The sequence below is a fragment of the Kogia breviceps genome, chromosome 7, assembly GCF_026419965.1.
Source record: "Kogia breviceps isolate mKogBre1 chromosome 7, mKogBre1 haplotype 1, whole genome shotgun sequence".
NCBI lineage: Eukaryota > Metazoa > Chordata > Mammalia > Artiodactyla > Physeteridae > Kogia > Kogia breviceps.
In genome coordinates, this window is record NC_081316.1 from 115,190,399 (window position 1) to 115,212,864 (window position 22,466).

At 39.3% G+C, this 22,466-nt stretch overlaps 1 long non-coding RNA gene across 1 annotated transcript in view; it reads left to right on the forward strand.

The window, feature by feature from the left end:
- Positions 1-19,754, forward strand: part of LOC136794538 (uncharacterized) — a 30,769-nt gene extending 11,015 nt beyond the window's left edge. The window contains exons 2-3 of the long non-coding RNA XR_010841502.1: positions 13,586-14,386; positions 17,766-19,754. This is a non-coding gene — a long non-coding RNA (uncharacterized lncRNA). The remainder of the gene's footprint in view (positions 1-13,585; positions 14,387-17,765) is intronic.
- The last annotated feature ends 2,712 nt before the right edge of the window (positions 19,755-22,466 follow it).

Consider the following 22,466-nt stretch of genomic DNA (forward strand, 5'->3'; position numbering starts at 1 on the left):
TTGTCTCCATATATCTCATGCTCGCACTGTTGCAGCTATGTTTGTCATGATTTCTTTTACTAAAGATAATAATGATATTAAATAGCATTGAGTGATGATTCACTATGTACCAGGCATTGTGCTAGCAGAGACTAACTCTGCTGTTGTCTTCAATATCCTAAGAGCATAAGGACATTCTTGAAACAGTATTCATTTTGTAATCACTATTATCTTTTATTTGGAAGACAAAAACAAACATTCACATAACTCCTTTGGGAAGAGGTGTGTTGTGCAAAAATAAAGAACATGCTACGTAGTTCCATGAAGCTTGGGAACGGCTAAGCTAGAGGAAAAAAATGTTTTATTCTGAACTTCCCTTTATTAGTACTTAGTGCTGCACAAGACTAAAATGATGTGATGTGATAACGAAACAGATAAAAGGTCAAATAACTGAAAATTCAATATAAGTTGGACAGGATGGCTAATATGCAGTGTTTGCTGTGGAAACACATAAAGGAGCCGACAAATCTTTCACTTTTTCATTTAATTTTTTCCTACTTTGCTTGATAACTTTTATACATTAAGTACTATGATTTGACAGCCTCTGCAGGGAGAAAGTTCAGCTCCTATTACCAGATTTAGACAGAATTTTTTCTATTTGCTAATAACTGGGTGCTTTGTATAAATTGCTTAAACTCTCTAAGCCTCAGTTGCCTTATTTATAGAATGAGACTAAGAATACTTAATAGGGCAATTATGAGGATTATATGAGGAAATATATTCAAAGTAGTTTCCACTGTGTCTGATCCAAGTAGGCATACAATAATAATTAGCTTTATTGTAACAAAGATACTATTTGTTGATGCTTTGCTGTAATATTAGTTTTGTGAAAATGTTTTCCTTTTATTGAAATGCCCAATATACTACATAAATTATGGAAAACCTAACTGGGTAAGTTCCCCATCAGTCTTCTGAAATACAAAAGCTCAGGTCCGTGGCTCTTAGAAGCATAATCATCTAGTCCTCAGTTACCAGCACATCTGGGATGGTCCCAGTTAGCCCTGTCCACAGTCATTCTAATAATACACAACACATACTCTATTTCGCCCCAGACCCAATTCCATAGTTGGAAATAGGGTACCAACTCTTCCATTAATTTCACTTTAGTCATAAGTTGGAAAAACAAAAGCCACATTTACAATTACACTTAGTTCATTGAAAGTGGGTTCAATAAATAATTAAGAGCTCTTCAAACTCAACTCAAAGAAGCTACCCAGTTTATCCCATTCTTCAAAAATGAGAAAATCACGAAAGTTAAATAAGGAATGACTCGAGTAGCACTATGAAATGCAAATGACTATCCAGCTTCTGGGAAATGCAGGACCTCCCATCTCTACCAGTGTATTGAGTAGAGCAATCCTTAACTTCCACACATGCCCCCGACCTCAGCCATCTATGAATGCTGCAGAGAGAAATGTAACAAGACACCAATTAAAACACACGATCCTTAGGAACATAAAGCAAGACAAACAGAAACACAAAATCATTCAATAAACACTAAATGCTTCCTTCAGCACAACACTATATCTTGGCTTTGTTGGCTGAGAATAATAATAATTCACCAAATTCAGTATAAGAGGGTTGGACTGGAGTGCATAGAGGTCTTCAACTGCAATTTTAATATTTCATTTATGTAAAATACTACTACTGTTACTGCTACAACACATACCAGCACTACAACTAATAACAATTCTGAAATAGGGTAAAACATTCACATTTAATCAGTTATGTGGATTATTGTCTCCATTTCTCAGTGTGTTCATGACTTCATGATCTTTTTGAATGACAGAAAAACGTTAAGGTAAAAAATGACTTGTGTGACATAGGAGGAATTGGGAGACATACATTTGAACTCTGATTCAGCTGCTCAGTAGTAATGACCCTTGTCAATCCTTTGTTTCTATCTATAAAAATCTATATCTACAAAAAAAAAACCCTATAAAATTGTTTGGCTACTTACCTGCCTCAAAAACTATTTTACAGCTATAAAAAGAGTTAATGTGAGAAAAGATCTAGTATAATGCCTAACACTACAAATTCTCATTAAATATTACGTTTACCTGAAAAATAGTATTGATAATAGTTATTGTTATGTATATTATAAATCTTACACATGGCAAGAAAAATGGTATTGTCAGTGGAATTCTAACACACCTGGTGAGAATGGGCTGGCTGCTTGTGAAAATGACCCAACAATGACATACACTGACCAGGAAAAGTGGAGAAACAGACTAGATTGGATTTATGGACACAGAGGTAGAGTTTGAGGAGCGTTAAATGAATAATAGTACCTGCTTTAGTCAAGCTTTAGTAAAGGCTAAATTAAATTTCTCAGACATGAACAAGTTGACAGAAGTACACGAAAGGTGAGCAAGTTCTTGTTAAAACAAGAACAAATTTAAAGTATAAGAGAAATAAAGAATGCCCTGTACTCCTTCCAAAAATTTCAGAAAACAATGAACATTTAGAAAGAAAGGAAGGAAGGAGGGAATGAGGGAGGGAGAGGGAGAGAAAACTTTGAAGGAAAAAATATAAAGCCAGCAGCTTTAAAGAGGTGAATAGATATTTCCAGCTGTGCAATTATTTAATAGAATTCTTGAACAGGAAAAAAAAAAAGGTGAGGAAATTTGAGCAGAAATAGCAGAAAACAAATACCAAAAAAGGAAGAGGTTCGTGAAGACAGGATGAAAGCAATGAATGATGAAGAGTTGAATCAAAGCTCCAACTCCAGCCCTCTAGGAGTGAGGGAGAAGGGGTGGTGGCGAGGGGCTTTGGAGACAAGATAGCCAGGGAAGGCGGCCTGAAGGAGAGGTGATGCAGAGCTTTTGTGTTGAACTCCTTCAAGAGAAGGAGAAAAAAATCAAGGTAAACAACAGCTGAACACAATATGGTCATTAATCAAAGAAGGAAGAGTAAAATAATGGAGCCGTAGCATGGCAGCTTAGAAACTAAGAGGCGGGGAGAAATTCCTGAAGAAGAGCTGGCCATTCTCAATGCAGAGGCTGCTCTGTTACAAGGGGGACGGGATTTACATTTGGCTGCTAATGGCAAGTAGGAGAAAGACAAAAACAATTAGTATAAAGGAGGAAAGAAGCCATTAGGGACATGTTTTTGAGAGAAGCAAGAGGATGATACTGTAAAGTGAGGATCAATAAGCTTTGTAAATTCCTGTTACAAAGCTGGGCCAGGAAACTTGCCATGAAGCCGGGACAGAATAATGGATGTGACAGACATTGCAGCCAGGGCACAGAGGGGCAAGGAGAAGGTTTTGGTTTTTTTTAATTACAGAGGTAATATAGAATAACCCCAAAGCAAGACATCAAGGTTACTTATTTATAAAGATCTGATTGATCAAACAATTCCTTTCCAAGACAATGCAGAAATACTGTGTGTCATAGGTGTTATAAAACCACTAGAATTCCATGTGCGAAGGTTAAATAGAAAAAAATATATATCAGATGAGCCAAGAATGAGTAAAATTGCACAGAGAACAGTTTTTATGTTGCTGCTAAAAGAGACAGCTGCCCAGGGAGCCCTAGAGCCTTACCCAAGGTCCCACAGTTAGGGGTAGGTCTTTTTGACCTAAATCTTTTTGTCTTTTCGACTCCAAATCCTATGACCTTCCCACAAAGGTAGCTGTTAAGTCAACCAAAAACTAAGTTAAAACTGATCAAATTCCTAATGCCAGTTGGCTTAAATAATGCATTCAAATACCTTCCACCAAGTGGGGACCCATGCTGTGTCTCTGTAGCATAGTAAGGCGAGCTTAGGAGGGAATTCCCACACATTCACGCACACGCAAGCAAGTGCAGGCACACGCAAGTGGTAGGAATAACCACAGCAAAACAAAAAAAGAGTACCTGCTTAATAATAATAAGGACAAGCAGAACCCATCACATGTACTCTCTGGTGAAAAATAAGAAATGTTTGATCCAGGTAACCAAAAGATTGTTCTTCCTTTTGCTATTGTTGCTTGTTTGTTTGTCTTTTGGTGTGTGTGTGTGTGTGTGTGTGTGTGTGTGTGAGAGAGAGAGAGAGAGATACAAAGGTTTGTGAGGGAGATGTGGGGCAGGTTTAGTGGATTTAAAGCAGGAAAACAACAGTTACAAAAAGAATTATGCAATCTTATGAAATGAAAGTGGAAAGGAGAAAAAGAGAATCACTTCATGGGAATCATACAAATGTAGAAAAGAGCACAGAAAAGAACTGAAAGTAGAATATGAGGTTATGAGGATAACCTACCTTGGAGAAGAGAAGAATGAAATCTATTAAAAAAGATATTAGAGAGTCTCAAGAAATTTCTGTTTTCTCTCTGGAAATTTTAATGGGCTATTGTGACGGTGAGGCAAGAGTTGCACGTAAATTAAAAGTATTTTTTTTAAGTAAGAATTAAAATGGCTGCCAAATGAGATGATTTATGTGAAAATGCCCTCAACATTATGAAATGTTGCTGTGGTGCCGTCATCGTAGCTGTTACTGCTGTTGATATCATACTTTATGGTGTTTCCTATGGTACCACCCCGTCTCACCACCCCAGTGATGTACTGAGGCCCATCATATTTGGAGGCTGTGGCTCCTCTTTACAGATAAAGGCCTGCCCACCCAGCCCTTTGGAGACAGTAGAATGGATGGTGCTACTGAATCAACCACACATCTTACCATGAAAGAAACAGTAGTGGGCTGGCTCTTCCCCACTTTCACCCAATATGAAATATGAAGAAACGTTCATAAATTACAACAAGAGAGATTTAAGTTTGGAATAAAAAAAATAATTTCCTGCTGTTATGCATGGAAAAAGGTTACTGAGGGAAGTAGAGGTATCTCTTTGCTAGAGCTGGTAGAAATAGTTCCCTGCCTGCCTTCAGATGTTCAGAAGGAAAGCTCTTAGAGGTGGGGCAGGTGTTGCCGAAAGGGGTGATTCCGGGGGTCTGTTCAAATCTCCAGACTGTGTTATTATAAGTGGTTGTCAGTTTATCAAGTCAGAATGTGCTGTTGATCTAGACACTTACAGTTGTGCTTCAATTCCATGTATCCTCAAGTAGCCTTAAACAGTTAACGCAATTTTGAAAATGTTTTCAGGTGACAAAGAAATCAATATTGGATTTCTCTATTTTGACTTGCTCTTTTTTTTTTTTTTTTTTTTTTTTGCTCTCACCCAAACCATTCTTTGTCCAGGCTGAGGCAAACTTGTTTGCTTTATTCACCCAAAATATAGGATTTGATGTTTCCTTCCGTATACAACTTCCTCCTCACATCACCTATCTTCCCAAAGGCTGTTGAAGGCGTTCTCTGCTTCCTTATCCTTTCAACCCGGCCCAAAGAGTTGTTTCCCCTTTCGTTAAGAGGTATAAAAATGTCAGTGCCACTGAAAATACAATATCTTTATTCTCATCGTCTAGGAGACAGGATGCGTGTGAAGGTGTTAAGTGTCAGCCATGTCAGATTTCACTTCCTGCTTCATAATCAATCCAATATGGGTCGACCAGGCCCCTGTTATGCCCCAGCCTTTCCAAGGAGATCTTGCTTCTAATCTGACCTCGGCTGCTCTCACTTCAACTTCCCCGGGACAAAGTTAAAAATACCTGGCAATATTCCTCTCTTTCATCCACCTCCTGGCCCCTCTTCTATATTCAGGGTTATAAAAATGAAGGAAATTTGTTACGACGGATTCCCATGGCTTGGGAGTTGCTTGCTGAATGATTTCATGGTCTAGCTATTAGCTCTGAAGAAACATAATGCCATCCTTACATATCTGGTTTGAGTTGGGAGGGAAAGGCTCAAATGAAAGCCTCAGAAGAGGCAGAGGGGAATGAAGAGAAGAATTTAGCATTCTGGGGACTCCGTCTGCTGATTTTAGGAGGGTGATTAGGTGGCGTATCTATGGCACTAACGTTGGAGTTTGATTCCCCAGCGTTTTTCACTCGCAGTGTGTGTGCCAGGGTAGAAAGTGACCCTGGGGGGCTACCATGTTAGTCCGGGTGGAGGGAGCTCATTGGCAGGGAGGGAATGAACAGCTTTTTGACTGGTTGATTTCCCCCGGTGGAGTGTCTAATAATGACTCTGACAACCAAGAAGCCAGTGCTCTTGGGGTCAGGTCCCACTACCACACAGATAGGTGGTCTTGAGGCAAAATGCTGTCGTGATTAAGAGGTTGGCCCCTGAGATCAGGCTGATGAAGGCCCAAACTTTGCAACTTTATGAAAAGGAACCCCATATCCTCAGCTTCCTTAACCATACAAGGAAGATGATAATTGTATCTAAATGTGGAAATGGGTGAATTGTGCTAAGCGTAGTGTTTAACACAGGAAAACTGCTCAAAATGAGACACACAAGGACAATAAGGAACGAAATAGACAAGTATCTGAAAGAATTCCTTGATTCAACAAATGTTTATTGAACACGTGCCCATGGTATTTTGCAAGACAGAAGGGCGCACTGAGCACAGCTCCTGCCCTGGGTGCTTCTCTTCTCATTGGTCAGACAAAATGTAATTGAAATCTCAAGCTATTTCAATGATGAGAGCTTAGGAATTCAGGAAAGGGGATAACTATTATAAATCAGAGTAAAGAATCTCATGAAATACTTAAAATATTTAGAGAAAATTAGAAGGTATTTTGGGATATTTCATGAAATTATTAGCAACTACAGTTACAGAGTAAAAGAAAAGGTAAATCAGAAGATATGGACTCAATTCTTTCTCACCTTCTCATGTGTGATACTGGGAAATCATTTCACCTCTCTTCGTTTGAATTAATGTAAGATTCAGCTCATGGATCTTGTGAGCATCGGGCAAAATAACATATGTTAAAGTGCCTGGATTTGGTTTTGTTCTAGGGAGCGTTTCAAGGGGTAAATGTGAAAAGAATGCAGAGTCAATGTTCACTCCCTCCACGCCTCACTCTTCTTTCTCGGAACAGAACTACGGCTCCTCTCATTTGATTCCTTGACTTCTTATGCTATTTGAGTGGAAAAGAACAGATTTATCTGGTTAAAAAGTGGTGATAAGTCTGCCACAGTGACTCATCAGATAACACGTTACCCTGTTTCTCCTGCATCAGTCAGCGGCCTCCTGAACGCTCCTGGACCAGAGCTGCCGACCGTGATGGTCCAAGTGATGGGGCCCAGGATTCGCTGCTCACAAGGCCTGACTTCTGCTCCTGACTCTGCAAGAATTTCACTAACTGACCCTGGTTAACTCACCCTCCACCTCTTGCCTCAGTTTCCTATCACAGGGAAGCCACGAAGATGAATTAGCAAATTCCAGAAGTTGGAGATCCTATTGCATGTACAGCCCTCTATTTCTTTACTCTTCCTTTTTGACTATTTGACCAATTCCTTCATAAGGGTAATTAAAAATTAATTCATGTGTATCCTTTCCCGAAAACCAAAATGATGTCCTGAACACGTCCCAGGTGAGAACTGGAGAACACCAGAGGGGAAAAGGTCCACGGCTGCATACAGCTGGTGAGAAAGCACAGACCAGTCACTCTTTCTAGGCTTTTCTTTTCTCCATCTTTATCAGCATTTTCCCCAGTGGAATCAAGGAAAACATTAACGAGAGGAAATACAACCATGTGAAGCAAAAGCACACCCGCATAGTCCCTACTTCACTGAGCAGAGACTAGCAAGGAAGGCTCTGTTCTTCATTCACAAACGCCAAGGAGGAAGGATTGACGTGAAGAGAAGAATCATAGATAGAAAGTCCATCTTTCAATGACAACGTGATTGTTCCAGAAAAAAAAAAAAAAAAAGACTTAACCAGGTAAAAAGAGGACTAGAGTTCCTTGACAATGACTGGGAGGTGTTTTTTCCTCTGTTTTCCTCACAGGGCATAACATGAGGCCATGCACAGAATAGTTGATAATGTTGAGGGTGGCAATAATTATAATTATGACATAATTATGACACTGATGAGCACCTACTCGATGTCAGATGTTGACGTATCTTAAGTATATTTTTGCACAACTCAATAAGGTAGCTGTGTGTAGGTGCCTGCATGTGTGTGTTATTCCCATGAGGAAACTGAGGTACAGATAGTTTAAGAAATTTGCCTATGGTCAAATTTATCCAATTAGTAAGTAGCAAGGACAGAATTCAAGCCCGTATCTGCCTGATCTGGATTCCTATAAATTACCCATTATGTCTCACAGATCCTGAAAAGGTATTTACTGAATAAATAGATAAATATTTCCAAATACCCATTTAAAAACACATAGGGAAGAAAAAAAATAAAACTGTAAGTGGGAAAAATAAAAATATAAGTGAACAAATTGTTTACATAAGGGAGAAAACTAACCTATCACTTATACATCTATTGCTAGACTAGAATCTAAATGCAGCTATAGCAAATAATTTAATGTATATTTCTACAGGCTTTTCCAGCTGTGATTATAATTAGCAAAGACTCAATAGTAATAGCTTCATAAATGCCATCTCCCACCTGCTCCCACAAAATCTCCAAAAGCCTTCAAAATCGAATCCAGTCATTTCCAGGAGTGACTTGGAGGGCTGTCACCTGTGCTTGCAAACAATCTCTTGGGCTACAATGGCCACATGGCATCAGTGAGATTCTTCCTGTCCTGCCTCAGTACCGTCTTCAGTGTGTGCTTCCTGGTAAAGCCAGTGCGGAAAGCCACACCCTTGCCCCTCCAACAGTGCCCACCACGGAGCATCTCTATCCGTGCCAGAAAATCTGTACGCCCTCTTGATGCCAGAGGAGAGCTCTTACTTCATCAAGCCTATGTTGGATTCTGCACAAACTTCAGTAGAAGCTGCTCTCCTAGACTGTGTCACCAGAGCATGGATGCAGAACTCGTTGTGCTCTAGAGCCTGCAGGAGGCCATGACATTGTGCAAACAGCTTGATTATCTTATACCTTCACCTTGTCTCCTATAGGGCTCAACCAGGAGCCACTAATTCTGGTCCAGGGAACTCAGTCCTCTGGACATTTCACACCTATCCTTCCTCCCGTAGGCTCCTTTCTCACATTCAGTGGGATGCCAGAGCCCTGCCTGTCCCAGTAATTTGCCAGTCAAATCCAAACATACCTGAGTCCCAGTGGTGGGTACAGCTCAGGCTCAAGCCGAGACCACTTCTACATCATTTTTAAAACACTTACATTATTTTAGAAATTTGATCAGGTATTTTTCTGTATAGTTTGGTGCTGCGAGAGGGAAAACATGTCACATTCTGCCAAATATAATTTGAGAATTTCAGCTTAAACATTTTTTATCCCCCAAATGCACCAGTCAAATAATATTAGGATGATGGTTATGAGACAGCTTATTAAAACAGGAAAGTACCAGCCTCATAGAGATGGAATGTTTTTCATTGTTAAATAAACACAAATTTTTTTTGTGTGTGTGTGTGTATGTGTATGTGTATGACTAACAAATTTAAGAAAAAGGGACAGACCAGTGATTAAGAAATAAACTCAATGTCAAGGACACACAAATCAACACACAGATTAAGAGAACATCATTATTGCTATTTTTAACCTACTAATATGTATTGATTTCTCACTACACCCAAGGCACCAGGAATATCAAGAAAAACACAGCATGCCACGTAAATTAATAATTGCAATTCAGGAGAACATATTTATAATAACATAATTGGAAAATTATATTTGGGGTCCCCCCTGAACACAGTGATTGAATTTTCCCAGGGTTGTCAAAGATAGATTCATTTAAGATGAAGCCTGAGCCGGTACCCTTTAGGAGTTATGCAATTTCACAAAGCAGATCAAAAGACATGGAGGTACCAGTGCCACTAAGTTACAAAGTCTAAATAACAAGCATGAGACATAATGGAAGGGGACCCTCTCTGAAAAGCGCTCTTCTGATGCAGGTTGAACCTCAGATTCCACGTGGTTTGGCTGGGTGACATGTGCTAGCCCTGCCTTCCCAGACCCGTCAGCTGTTTGCCCCAAAGCTGTCTTCTTAGAGATTCAGCTCTGCCCACTGTCTGAGTCCACTATCCACAGGGCAAGGAATACTCGCCAACCTACCAGCTGGTGGCTCTAGGGCCCCACTACCTGTGTACACAATCAACCTTAACTTTTTAGCCCAGCCTGCTCTTCTATCTCGGTCTGCTGTCCTTCTGTTCAGTTCCTGCCGAGCCCAGAGTCCTTACTCTAAACAACCTGCTTGTCTAGGCCTGAGTCATGGGTCTAGTTCTGGCCACTTGACTCTTCACCCATAATCAGAACCATAATGCTATCTCCCAGCCTGACTCGGCACCTTTTACTTTCTGAAAACTCCTGCTATTGGGGCGTCACCATCAGAATGGAAAGCCATAGCTACCAAGGTCACTTAGGTCTGAGCTTGCTTTGCTTTCTCTCCTTCAACACTGAGTAGTGAAATGCTAACTGTCCCCTTCCGGGACCTCCCTATGTCCCAGTTCCATCTCCCCCTATTCTCCACTTGCCTATGCAATGTCCACCTCTCCTTTGTGCTCCAGGCTTAACCAACAGCTTCCTGAATGCCTCAATTTCTACGACTTCACAGTTTCCACAAACTTAATACACTCAATTTAAAAATGCAAAGATGCTTTCCACCCATTACCCCATAAACCCCAGCTCCTCCCTTTATATTGCATTGCATGGTTTCTGCATAACTGCCTAAGCCAGAACCTAGGGAGCTTTCTCAATGACTTTTTCTCAACATCTACATGTTAGTTATTAAACATTGTTGGGTCTGTCTATTAAGCTTCTCTTATTTTCACTCACTTTCTCTACCCCAGATCCCACTGTCATGGTTGATGTCCTCAATATTGTGTTCCCAGCCTCTAGTTATCTAGTATTGATGCTGTCTCTTCTTCACAGAAGCCAGTCTACATTGTGAACTGTAATATCCGCAGAGCACATCTGATTCTGCATATCTGTTTAAGCCCTGGGATGATTCTCTGCTGTCTATAAAATAAAGGGTAAACTTGTAATGTGGAACCTAAAGTCTTTGTAATATATTCTCCAGCAACCCAAATTAGTGAGAGTTTCCCCCAAATGACTGTGCTTATCCCTCATTCTTTCTATTGCCAGAGTTCTTCCTTCTGTCACCACGGGAAAATTCTATTGAACTTTTAGGACCCAGTTGTATTATTATATGCCCTGTGAAGCCTTCTTAGGCAGTCTCCTTTATTCTCACACTTATTTCCTCTGTACGTCCTAACTTGAACATATTTTAATTGCAGCAATTAACCATATGTACTACTGTCATATTTTTGTTGTCTATCTTCCCTTCCTCTAGACAATGAACTGTTCGTGACATCTTTGCTTACTCTCCATCTTGTTACGGGTTTCTCAGCAACGGTACTATTGACATTTTGGATCGGTAATTCTTTGGTTTTGGTTGGCTCTTGAGTTAACTGTAGAATGTTTAGCAGCCCCCATGGTCTCTACCCACTACATGCTAGTAGAACCCTCTCTCTGACATATCTATTTGTTACAACTAAAAAGGTTTTCCGATATTTCCAAGTGTTCTTTCTGGGGGTGGGGTAAGCAGTGGCAAAAATTGACCCCATATGAACCACTGATCTAGATTAGTTTTGCATATAGTTTAACTTGATAGTTTGATGAAGGGAGGAAGGAAGGGAGGAAAGGAGGAAACAGGTGAAGAAATACATATGAAAGGTTGGATAGAGAAACATCTAACATACAGATCTCAAAAAAGAGAGCCAACATTGCACTCAGGCAAGGGTCAGTCGCCTATAAGCCCAAGATTAAAGTATGTCTACTGATATCACAGTAGTGATAAGACACAGAAGGGAAACAAAATGAAAGAGGAAATATGTCAGAGATAGACTAGCAAAAAGAATGACAAAGACAGAAAGCAGAGGCAAGACTTGCACTGGTCATAGAAATTCAAGTACCATGAATAGCATTGAAGGTATATTATGTGCACCAATGATATTGTGGTTATAAGAGCACCGGCTCTAGATCCAGGCATCCTGGGCTCATGCTTCACGGTACCACTTACTACTTAACTTCAGATTCGTCATCTGTAAAATAGAGATAACAAAACTGCCTTATCTTGGACTGTTATGAAAGATACAGGAGGTACTCTAGGTAAAAGATTTAGAACAGTGTTTGGCAAATTTTAAGTGCTTCATAAATGCTAACTATATATAGTCCATTCTTCTGTATTTATTTCTTTTGTGTAGTGTTATGAACCCAGATTTGGACTAGAAGGATTTGCACTCCCAAATTGATGATTACGTAAGAGAACGATAGATCTGGAATATAGTTGTAGAGCCACAAGAAGTCTAAACACCCCTTGGAATTCATCCTGTCAATTACTCTGCTTTAGTGTTTGGATAATACATTTGTATTTTCAGGCTCTATATCCTTGTATTTTTAATATCTCCATGTCTTGGAGGAAAGTTTCATGGCAAGACTTAAGTCTTTCATCCTTCCCTGTTACTCAGTCACACTGGGTTCTCATAGAAGCCGTTAACCAAGAAATACTCTGGTACAAAGCCCAGAAGAACTAGAAATGGGCTGGGCCGCAGAGAAACTGCTGCTCTTATTGCTGTTGACCTAGTTATGAACCTCCCACCAGGATCTTCAGGAGCTAGAGGCTGGGGACAATAGGATGGGATAGTGAGGGAGACGAGGCTTTTTGCAGGTGCTCCAAAAAGGAGGGTGAAATTAAGGGAGGTCAGAAGTTAAGGCTGCCTAATGCTTGCAGTGTGTGCATGAAGGGGGCACCACAGTCCTATCGGGGTGCAATATCAGAACTGGGTTCCAGTGGGGACAAGAGAGCTTGTCCCCTGAATGAAAGTATGGCCCTTACTCTTAGAGAGCTCATGAGCTGATGCAATACAAGCGTCAGATTGATATAGGAAAGAAAATTGCAGCTGCTTATTTCCTTTCTCATGACCATTCCTTCTCGTTTAAAGAGGCTAAGATTGGCTGACCTAGCATGGTTTAGTAGAAAGAGTGTTTTTCAGCATTCTAGTCCTAGTTCTGCTAAAATCAGTCCTTTCAAAATTATCATTTAGCTTCGCTAGACCTCAGTTTTTTCATTAGTAAAGGGAGATGGTTGGATTTTTGAATTTTTTAAATCCCTGAATTCCTGTGAGTTCTACTGAGAGTAAGGCTACAAAGAATTGTTCCATAATAGGTGGTGATTTTCTCTGCTGTCTTTGGAGCCTAGATTGACTATAGTGACCACCTGAGGAGGGGGTGGGAGGAAGAACAGTCATCCACAGCTTTGTCCCATCATTTTATATAAACCTGCATATACTATAAATCTTTACATATCTTGTGAAATTAAGCTCAAAATTATCCTTACCTAATATCCTCCTTTATTAATCTGCATCATTAAAACATTTCTCTTTTTCCATTGAATTTTTATCCCATCTGCATCCTTCCAATGAATAGTACTAGATCTTACAATCCCATACCGTGTGCATGTGTGTGTCTGTATTGCAGAGCAGCAGGAGTAGCAGAGAAGGATAAAGGATCATGTTACGAGTGCCTCTAGGGTGAAGGAACAAAGAATTAGAAAACCAAAGAAATCTTGCATTCCGATCTTCATTGTTCTAGATGCCATGAAGAACATTGGTGATTCATGGGAAGAGGTCAAAATTGTCAACTTTAACAAGAGTTTGAAAGAAGTTGATTCCAAACCTTATGGATGACTTTGAGGGGTTCAAGACTTCAGTGGAGGAAGTAACTGCAGATGTGGTGGAAACAGCAAGAGAACTAGAATGAGAAGTGGAGCCTGAAGGTGTGACTTAATTGCTGCAATCTCATGATGAAATTTTCGTGGATGAGGAGTTGCTTTTTATGGATGAGCAAAGAAAGGGGTTTCTTGAGATGGAATCTACTCTTGGTGAAGATATTGTGAAGACTTTTGAAACGACAATAAAGGATTTAGGACATTACATAAACTTAGTTGGTGAAGCAGGGGCAGGCTTTGAGGGGATTGACTCCAATTTTGAAAGACTACAGGGAAATCATTTGTAAAAGGAAGAGTCAACTGATGCAGCAAATTTTATTGTTGTCTTATTTTAAGAAATTGCCACAGTGACCCCAGCCTTCAGCGCCCACCACCCTGATCAGTCAGCAGCCATCAGCATGGAGACAGGACCCCCCACCAGGAAAAGATTATGACTCACTGAAGGCTCAGATGATGGTTAGCATTTTTCAGCAATAAAGTATTTTTAATTAAGGTATATACATTTTTGAGACATGATATTATTGCACACTTAATAGACTACAATATACTGTGTAATAACTTTTATATGTACTGGGAAACAAACAAACAAAAAATCCATGTGACTCACTTTACTACAATGTTCTGGAACCAAACCCACAATATCTCTGGATTCTGCCTCTGATGAAGTATGTATAATATATGAGACACTGTTCTAAGTATTTTACATGTGTTTTCTTTTTCAATTCTCATGACAACGCTATGAGGTAAAACTATTATTATCTCCGCTTTAAGTTAAAAAAATATGTCACAGAGAGAGGTTAAATAATGTCCCCTAAGACACAGAGATGGTTAGTGGTGGAGCCAGAATTTGAAACTAGACATGTTCTTCCCCAATCTACAATTATCCCTAAATATCGAGATAATCCTGAAAAAGTAGCACATTAGCTATTAAACACTTCCTTATGAGCTGGTGTAACCCAGACTTACAGACCCCCGGGATCTGGGATAAGAGAAAGGTTAAAAGAGCAAGGTAAAAAAAAAAAACTTGTAGGATTGAATACAAAATTTCTGTTATCTTTTGAAAAAGAGGACATTGAGAGCAATAAGAATTTCTTTTTCAGTGGTTACACATAGACCACAACATTTTAGGTAACAACTAAATACATAATCAACTGGTTGCAATATACTCTTTCTGCCCACATACACAGACGCTCATCAGATGCCAATGGAATCTGAAATGGAATGAAAACAATAAAACAAAACAACATCAAAAGCAAGAACTTACACATAGTGTTGGTGGGAATGTAAACTATAGTACACGTAATTTGGAAAATGATTTGACAGTTTCTTAAACAGTTCAATGTACACTTACCTTATAACCTAGCAACTGTACTCTAGGTATCTACACAAGAGACATAAAATCTTATGTCCATGTGAAGAGTTGTTCATGAATGTTCACAGCAGCATTATTCATAATAGCCGAAACCGGGAAACAACCCCAGTGTCCATCGACTGGTGAGTGGATGAACAATTATCCACACAATGGAATACTACTAGGCAAGAAAAAATGAAATCCTGATACATGCAACAATGTGGATGAATCTCAAAAACATACTAAATGAAGGAAACCAGACACAAATAGTATATATTGTGTGATTTAATTTTTACGAAATTTGTAGAAAAGGCACAACTAGAGTTCACAAAGTAAGATTTTCGGGTGATGAAAATATTCTAAAATTGGATTATGGTAATGGTTGCAAACCTGTATAAATTTACTAAAATAACTAATTGCTCTCTTAAAGTGGGTGAATTTCACGGTATGTACGTAAATAATAACTCAATAAAGCTGCTTTAAAAATATTTGTCTTCCTCTAGACTTACTAAGCCAGTGTCCCCTGGTACTACTATTTTTCAATTGTGGAAAAATACACATAACATGAAATTTACCGTTTTAACCATTTTTAAGTGTCCAATTCAGTGGCAATTAGTACATTCACGTCGTTGTGCAAGCATGACCACCATCTCTCTCCAGAAGATGTTCATCATCCTACGCTGAAACTCTCTACCCATTAAATAGTAACTCCAAACTCTCCCCTTCTCCCAGACCCTGGCAACCACCCTTCCCCTTCAGTCTCTGTGAATTTGGCTACTCTTGGTACTTCAAGTAAGTGGAATCATATATCTGTCTTTTGGTGTCTGGCTTATTTCACTTAGCATAATGTCTTCAGGGTTCATCTATGCTGTAGTATGTGTCAGAATTTCATTCCTTTTAAAGGAATGTATTTTCTTTCCATTGTATGTATATACTACTTTTTGTTTATCCATTTATCCATCGGTGGGCAGTTGGCTTGTTTCCACCTTTTCGCTATTGTGAATAATGCTGCTATGAACATTGTTGCATCTTGGTACTGTGTTTCTTCTTTTGGGAGAAGGAGATCCATGGCTTTAATTATATTTGCAGAGTCTGTGATCCAAATGTTAGCCATGTGGCTGACTAAATAACACATAAATAAATGAAGTCTTCATGACTTTATTTTCCTGAGTGGGGATGAGTTTAGCAATTCAGAATGGAAAATACACTTACTAGATGTGAGCCAACAACATAGAGATAATGATCATTATCTTATGAACCCTTCATTATGTACCAGGCTCTGTACCAAACACTTTTTATTCATTATAGCATTTAGCCTTTAGAACACACTTCTGATCCAAACCTGTGAAGCAGTGAGAAGCAAGTAATTTACTCAAGGTCAGCAGAGAATTTTTATTCACTCAGCTTTTGTTCTGACCCACAGGCCATTTTCATAACCACTCTACTATATTGCCTCTGTAGAGAAAATTCCTTGATTCACATGAGGAATTTGAAAATGGTTAGCACTGATTTTAGGAAAGACTGGTGCTTTGATTCAAGAAACAAAGCAAATCTCTCTCACATTTTGGAGTATAATTAGCAGAATCTGATAGCTAGAAGGAAAGCCTACAAATCTAGCAGTGCATGTTTTAGATCTGATTTGGGACTCTCTTAGGCAAAAATGAAGCCATTTGGAATCAATCCAATGCTATTTAAACTACATCTTCTTAAACTTCCTTGTATTTCCTTTCCCATATCTGCAGCAGAGAGGAAAGGCCATTTTACCATAGCAACAAAGCCTAAAAGGTTTTGGCCGGCCCTCTTTTTCAGGAATCCTCTCTCAGTGGCTCCAGGGCAGGTGTCAGGAGGGGAGGTGCAAGAAGCTGTGTGTTGCTACCCTGAATTCAAAGCAGACTTTCCCACCAAAATATCCACAGCAGCCTGCAAGCAAGTCAGGCAGCTCTTTCAGAGATGGAGATTGTATTCAGATGTAAATAAAAGTCTTCTTGGGATACACTGGTGTTCCTAGCTCTGACTGCGGTGCCCTAACCTGGGTTTTTGAATAACTCCCTTGGCTGCAGCTTAGTGAATTTCCTACGAAAATGCAGACACCTGTCTATTCCTTCCCAGAGCTTTGTTCTCAGAGCTTCAGTTTCTATTAATAGGGACTTTGGGAACCAATACCAATAGAAGAAACCACTCAAGTATGAGGCTATCTTGTTGCTCACAGATCTGGTCACAAGGGTCGGTTTAGGGAGTAAAGCAGAACAGAGGATGACTAGATGTATGAGTTATAAAAGCAACATGGCTCACGGTGGCTTGCCAGAACTGTTCTGTATTTGCATGCCATTATTCTAAGGCATGCCTGCTGAGTTTAAAGATTGTGACATCCAAACTAGAAGCTACATTCTTTAAGGGAAAGAGTGTGTTCCTGTCATCTCTGCATCCCATTCATCCCCAAACACACAAACTATATTTTTGGCATTAATACTTCAAAGGTGTTTCTCTTTACCTTTTACTACATTAGCAGGAGCAATATAATATGTAATTTCCCCACTTTTAGTGATTTAAGATTGATAAGTAGTGTATTTTTTTCTGCCATGGACTAATGGTATAGGCAAAAATATCTTACGAGGGTAACTTTGTGTTGCTGAGGTCTGGGCTTCCCACAGACCCACGGGGCTGTTAACAGAACCTTATTGCTTTAATCCTAGACTTATGAAGAGGATTGGGATGGATGTTCCCAAAGAGGAAAGGGACGTAAACTTGCGCTATTAGAGGAAGAAAGGACTTGTCAGAGGTGATACACTGCTCATTGGGAAGGACAGGACATGGAACATAAAATGGCAAACACCTGTCCTCCCTTGCACACCACCCGGAGGCGCCAGGACCTCAGCTTGTGGATGGTTCTCTGGAGCTTGTGGAGGCTGAGTACTGAGCATCATGTCCTTGAGAGCTGTGGTAAGGATCCACATCATGAGCTGGATTATGACCAGCATCTCTGTGTACTCAATGACCTTGAAGAGCCCTGACCTGCTTGACCAGGGCACCGTGTGGTGGAAGAGTGACGACGGATGTGCATGGATTAACAACCATATGACTCCTTGCTTATCCTCACCTGGACTGCATAATCCCCAAGTCTTTGTACCACCATGGAAAGAAGGAGCCACCAAAGGGATTTGTATTAGATATCTTAAGGACTTCGGTGAATGAGCCCTTGGGACCAGCTTTGACTTGACATTGGGGGTTGGGAGGCATGATTATTATAGCAAACACTTCACGGTACTTACTATGTGCCAGGAGTTGTTCCAAGAACTTATATTTACTAACAAAATGAATTCTTACATTTTACATATGCAGAAACTGTGGTAAGGAGAGGTTAAGTAACCCATCCAAGATCGCAGACCTAGCAAAGGCGGGGCCAGGATACGGAACCCAAGCAGTGAAGCTTCAGCATCTGTGCCTCTCGTTTCCATGAGACAGGATTTACATCCATTAGATGCTTAAGAAAAAGAAAGAATGTACGAATATTGGATGAGACCCCCTCCCCTCCACCACAAACCTTTTTTCAGGGAATATGCTGATGATGCTCTTGATTTGCCCTCAGGTAATATTTGGAATGAAGGCTCAGTTTGACAAATAGGTACCGCACTGGAGGAGGTGCAACAAAAGTCATTGTTGTATCACTCAGAGCTAGAAGAAGCAACTTGGAGATAACAGAAGAATCAAGTCTTTCTTATTTCTCCTGCCTTGCCCCCATGTCTGTTCTTATTCCTGAGTCCCTCATCTGCCCTCTCCTAGTCTAGACAGCAGAGAATGACAAGTAGGTGTGACCCTATACTCTACACTTCTTTAGCTTAGTAAATTCTGAAAACCATGCATGTTTTGCAAACAGGGTTTTACTTAGAGGGATCAGATCTGTCAGGGCCTCAGTCCTGTTTCGGTCTTCAGGCAATACATGTGTATTTCTTCCTCCCTCTCCCCAGATTTCCTGAGTAGAAGCCAGTTCAGCCCCCAAACAACTCAGCTGTTTCAAACACCCTCGTGTTCTCTTGCAAACAGCTTTACGCTCAAGCAAACAGCACAGCCTGGGAGGTCTGTGGTGCTCGTGGGTTGCCGCTGGAGCCTGTCCAAGCCCCCAAAGCCTGTGCCCGGGCAAGGTCTAATGGGATATACTGCCAGGCTGCATGTGATTTATCACACCTGTGCCTGCTTAGAGCAAGAGACGCATTCGGTTTTCCTTTTCTCCCACCCTGTGATTTCTATACCATTCCTATGCTCAGTTCATGGGTTCTAACTAAAAGAAGAGTTGATGCCAAATATTGCTAGCAGATGCAAACTAGATAAAATAGATAAGCAAGGTCCTACTGTGTAGCACAGGGAACTATATTCAATATCTTGTAATAAACCATAATGGGAATGTTAAAAAAAAGAAAAGAATAGTTGATGAAAATGGATAGTGTTTTCTCCAAACAGCTCTCAGTTCTCCTTTTATCTTTTCTCTCTCCTGCATCTTGCAACCCTTTACCCTTTTCCTTCTTCTTCATTATGTTTTCTCACCCCCATTTTAATTTTCTTTCTTTCTGCCCCGGACCTTTTCTTTAGACTGAGACTACTGTATGACTGAACAAGTGCCTGGTAAAGCCTTCAGTTTCTTCTTGGTTTTATTGGTCATCTCAAATAAAAATATATGTTTTTAAGAACTGGTTTTTGAAGTGGTTGTAAGAAGAACAGATTTGAGGAGTGTCTGAAGGGAGTCAAGAGGTCAGCTCTAACCCATGGAGGAGGTGACGGTGACTTGAGGAGGTGGGAACCGAGAAGCCCAGATACGATTAGATAAGATAATGAGGCAGGTCACTCTATAGGAGAAACCTTTGCTTAAAAAACACGCACAAGGAGACATTTAAGGTTGTCTGTTTCTATAATAAAGGCAATCTAATTAGAGCTAGTGTCATTCCTACTCAGTAGCAAAGAGCAGTGATGCCAACATTTCCACACAGTTGCCTTCTGGAAGGGGAGGTAAAGGCCAAACACAGCACACATGAATAATGTGACGAGGTATTCGTTCCAGAGGCAAAGTAAATTTAAAATTTTAAAAACATGGTCAAGCGAGAAATATTCTTTCAGCACTACAGGATTATAATTTGTTGTCTCTGGGAAAAAAATAAATAAATAAAGCTTGATTTTCTTTAGGTACTTATTTCTCAAGTGAGTCATAAGGGGAACCAGGCAGGCTGAGCTCTCACTAGTAGTAAGGCGGAAGTTGAATTATAACTCACATAGGACAAAAGGTCAGAGGAAGAACCCCCCTCCAATGTCAGATCTCAAAACAGAGGGAAACTAGCCACCATGAGTGACAGCCAAAATAACAAACAGCACACTTTTACCTCCAAGAGCCTCATATATTGGAATAGTTGTAATCAAAATCAAAATAGTTTAAATAGTTTAACAGGGAATTTAAAACACAAATAAACTATAGAAAGATTTAAAAATAACCTTAGAGGAAATTATAGTAATGAAAAATTTTATTTAATTGAAATCTTGTAAAATCAGTGGATATTTCAAATAGCAGATTAGACAACATTTCAGAGTTGGTGAACTGAAAAATAAATCTAGGGAAATTATCAGAATTTTGTACAGAGAGCAAAATATGAAGTCTGACTATAAGGTAAGGAGATAGATGAAGGAATGAAAAGCATTATCAAATAGTTGGTTAAAGATCAAGAAACAATGGAAAAAAAAGCAATATTTGCTAAGAGAAAGACTGTCTAAAAAAGATGGAAGAAAAAAAAATCCTCAGCTTTGGGAAGACAATTGAATCCTAAGAAGGATTAAAAAAAATGAAAGTTAAAGAGATGATATCATAGACTCCCAGAATAAAAAACAAACAACAAATTGCCTATGAAGAAATAATGGACTTGGAGAAGACTTTTCAACAGCAAAGGTGGAAGGAAAAAGGCAGTAAAATAATGATTTCAAGGTTCTGAGGGAGACTTAACTAAACTATTACTGAAGAAAGAGAGTAAAATAAAGACATTTTGGGCTTCCCTGGTGGCGCAGTGGTTGAGAATCCGCCTGCCGATGCAGGAGACACGGGTTCGTGCCCTGGTCCGGGAAGATCCCACATGCCGCGGAGCGGCTGGGCCCGTGAGCCATGGCCGCTGAGCCTGCGCGTCCGCAGCCTGTGCTCCGCAATGGGAGAGGCCACAACAGTGAGAGGCCCGCATACCGCAAAAAAAAAATAAATAAATAAAGACATTTTTATTAAAACAAAAACTGATAGAGTTGACTCAAATGACTTTTATATAAATAATTTGAAAGAAATGCTTCAGGTAGAAGGAAATAATTTTAAAGGAGATTTTGAGATATAAGAAAAATAATAAACTGGCTTACAAAATAATAACAATCATGTCTAATTTGGGAGATAAAACATAATAGCATTAAAATATTGAAAAAGGATAAAATGCTAAGATGGAGTAATGGAATTGAAGTTAATATGTTATATTAACCTATTTTGCAGAGGCAATGACTAAAATTTGAGTTTTTGTAAAATACGCATGTATTTACAAACTACTCAAAGAATGGAACTAGTGTGTAGTTTATAAAACAGTACAGTGGCAAAATGGATTATATAAATAATCCATATATTATATATATATATCCATATATTATATATATAATATATATATTATATATATATTATATATATTATATTTATATAATATAAATTATATAAATGCACACAAAGTCAGAAATGAAAGTAATAAACATAAAATGAGGGACATAGAGAAACCAAAATAATATGATAGATAGATTAAACTTTCCAATTAAAAGATTTTTTTTCAAACTTGTTCAAGATAAATCCAGCTATATGCTGCTTATAAGGAATTCTTCTAAAAATACAAAGGCACAGAAAAGTTAAAATTTTAAAAATTGAAAAATATATATCAGATATGTTTTACTTTTAAAATGTAGTGTTTTTCTTTTAGAAACAGAGCTTAACTAGTTTTAGACCTTAAAGCCAATGAATTTAGTGTTCTACAGATAAAGAACACACTAACAACAACAATAAAATTTGGAGTGTCAATTCACCAGTATGTTTACAAGTACATAGGATGTATGCATATAATAAAAATAACCTCAAAATACATAAAGTAAAATTTGACAGAACAGCCAGAAGAATTTGACAAGTTCACTAATACCTCTCCTTAATACCTCTTTTAATAATTAACTGATCAATTAGAAAAAATAAGTAAGAATACAGAACAAAGGTGGGAACTCTGGCCTATAAAACCAACCTGCCAGAGGCTTCCCTGGTGGCGCAGCGGTTGAGAGTCCGCCTGCTGATGCAGGGGACACGGGTTCGTGCCCCGGTCCGGGAGGATCCCACGTGCCGCGGAGCGGCTGGGCCCGTG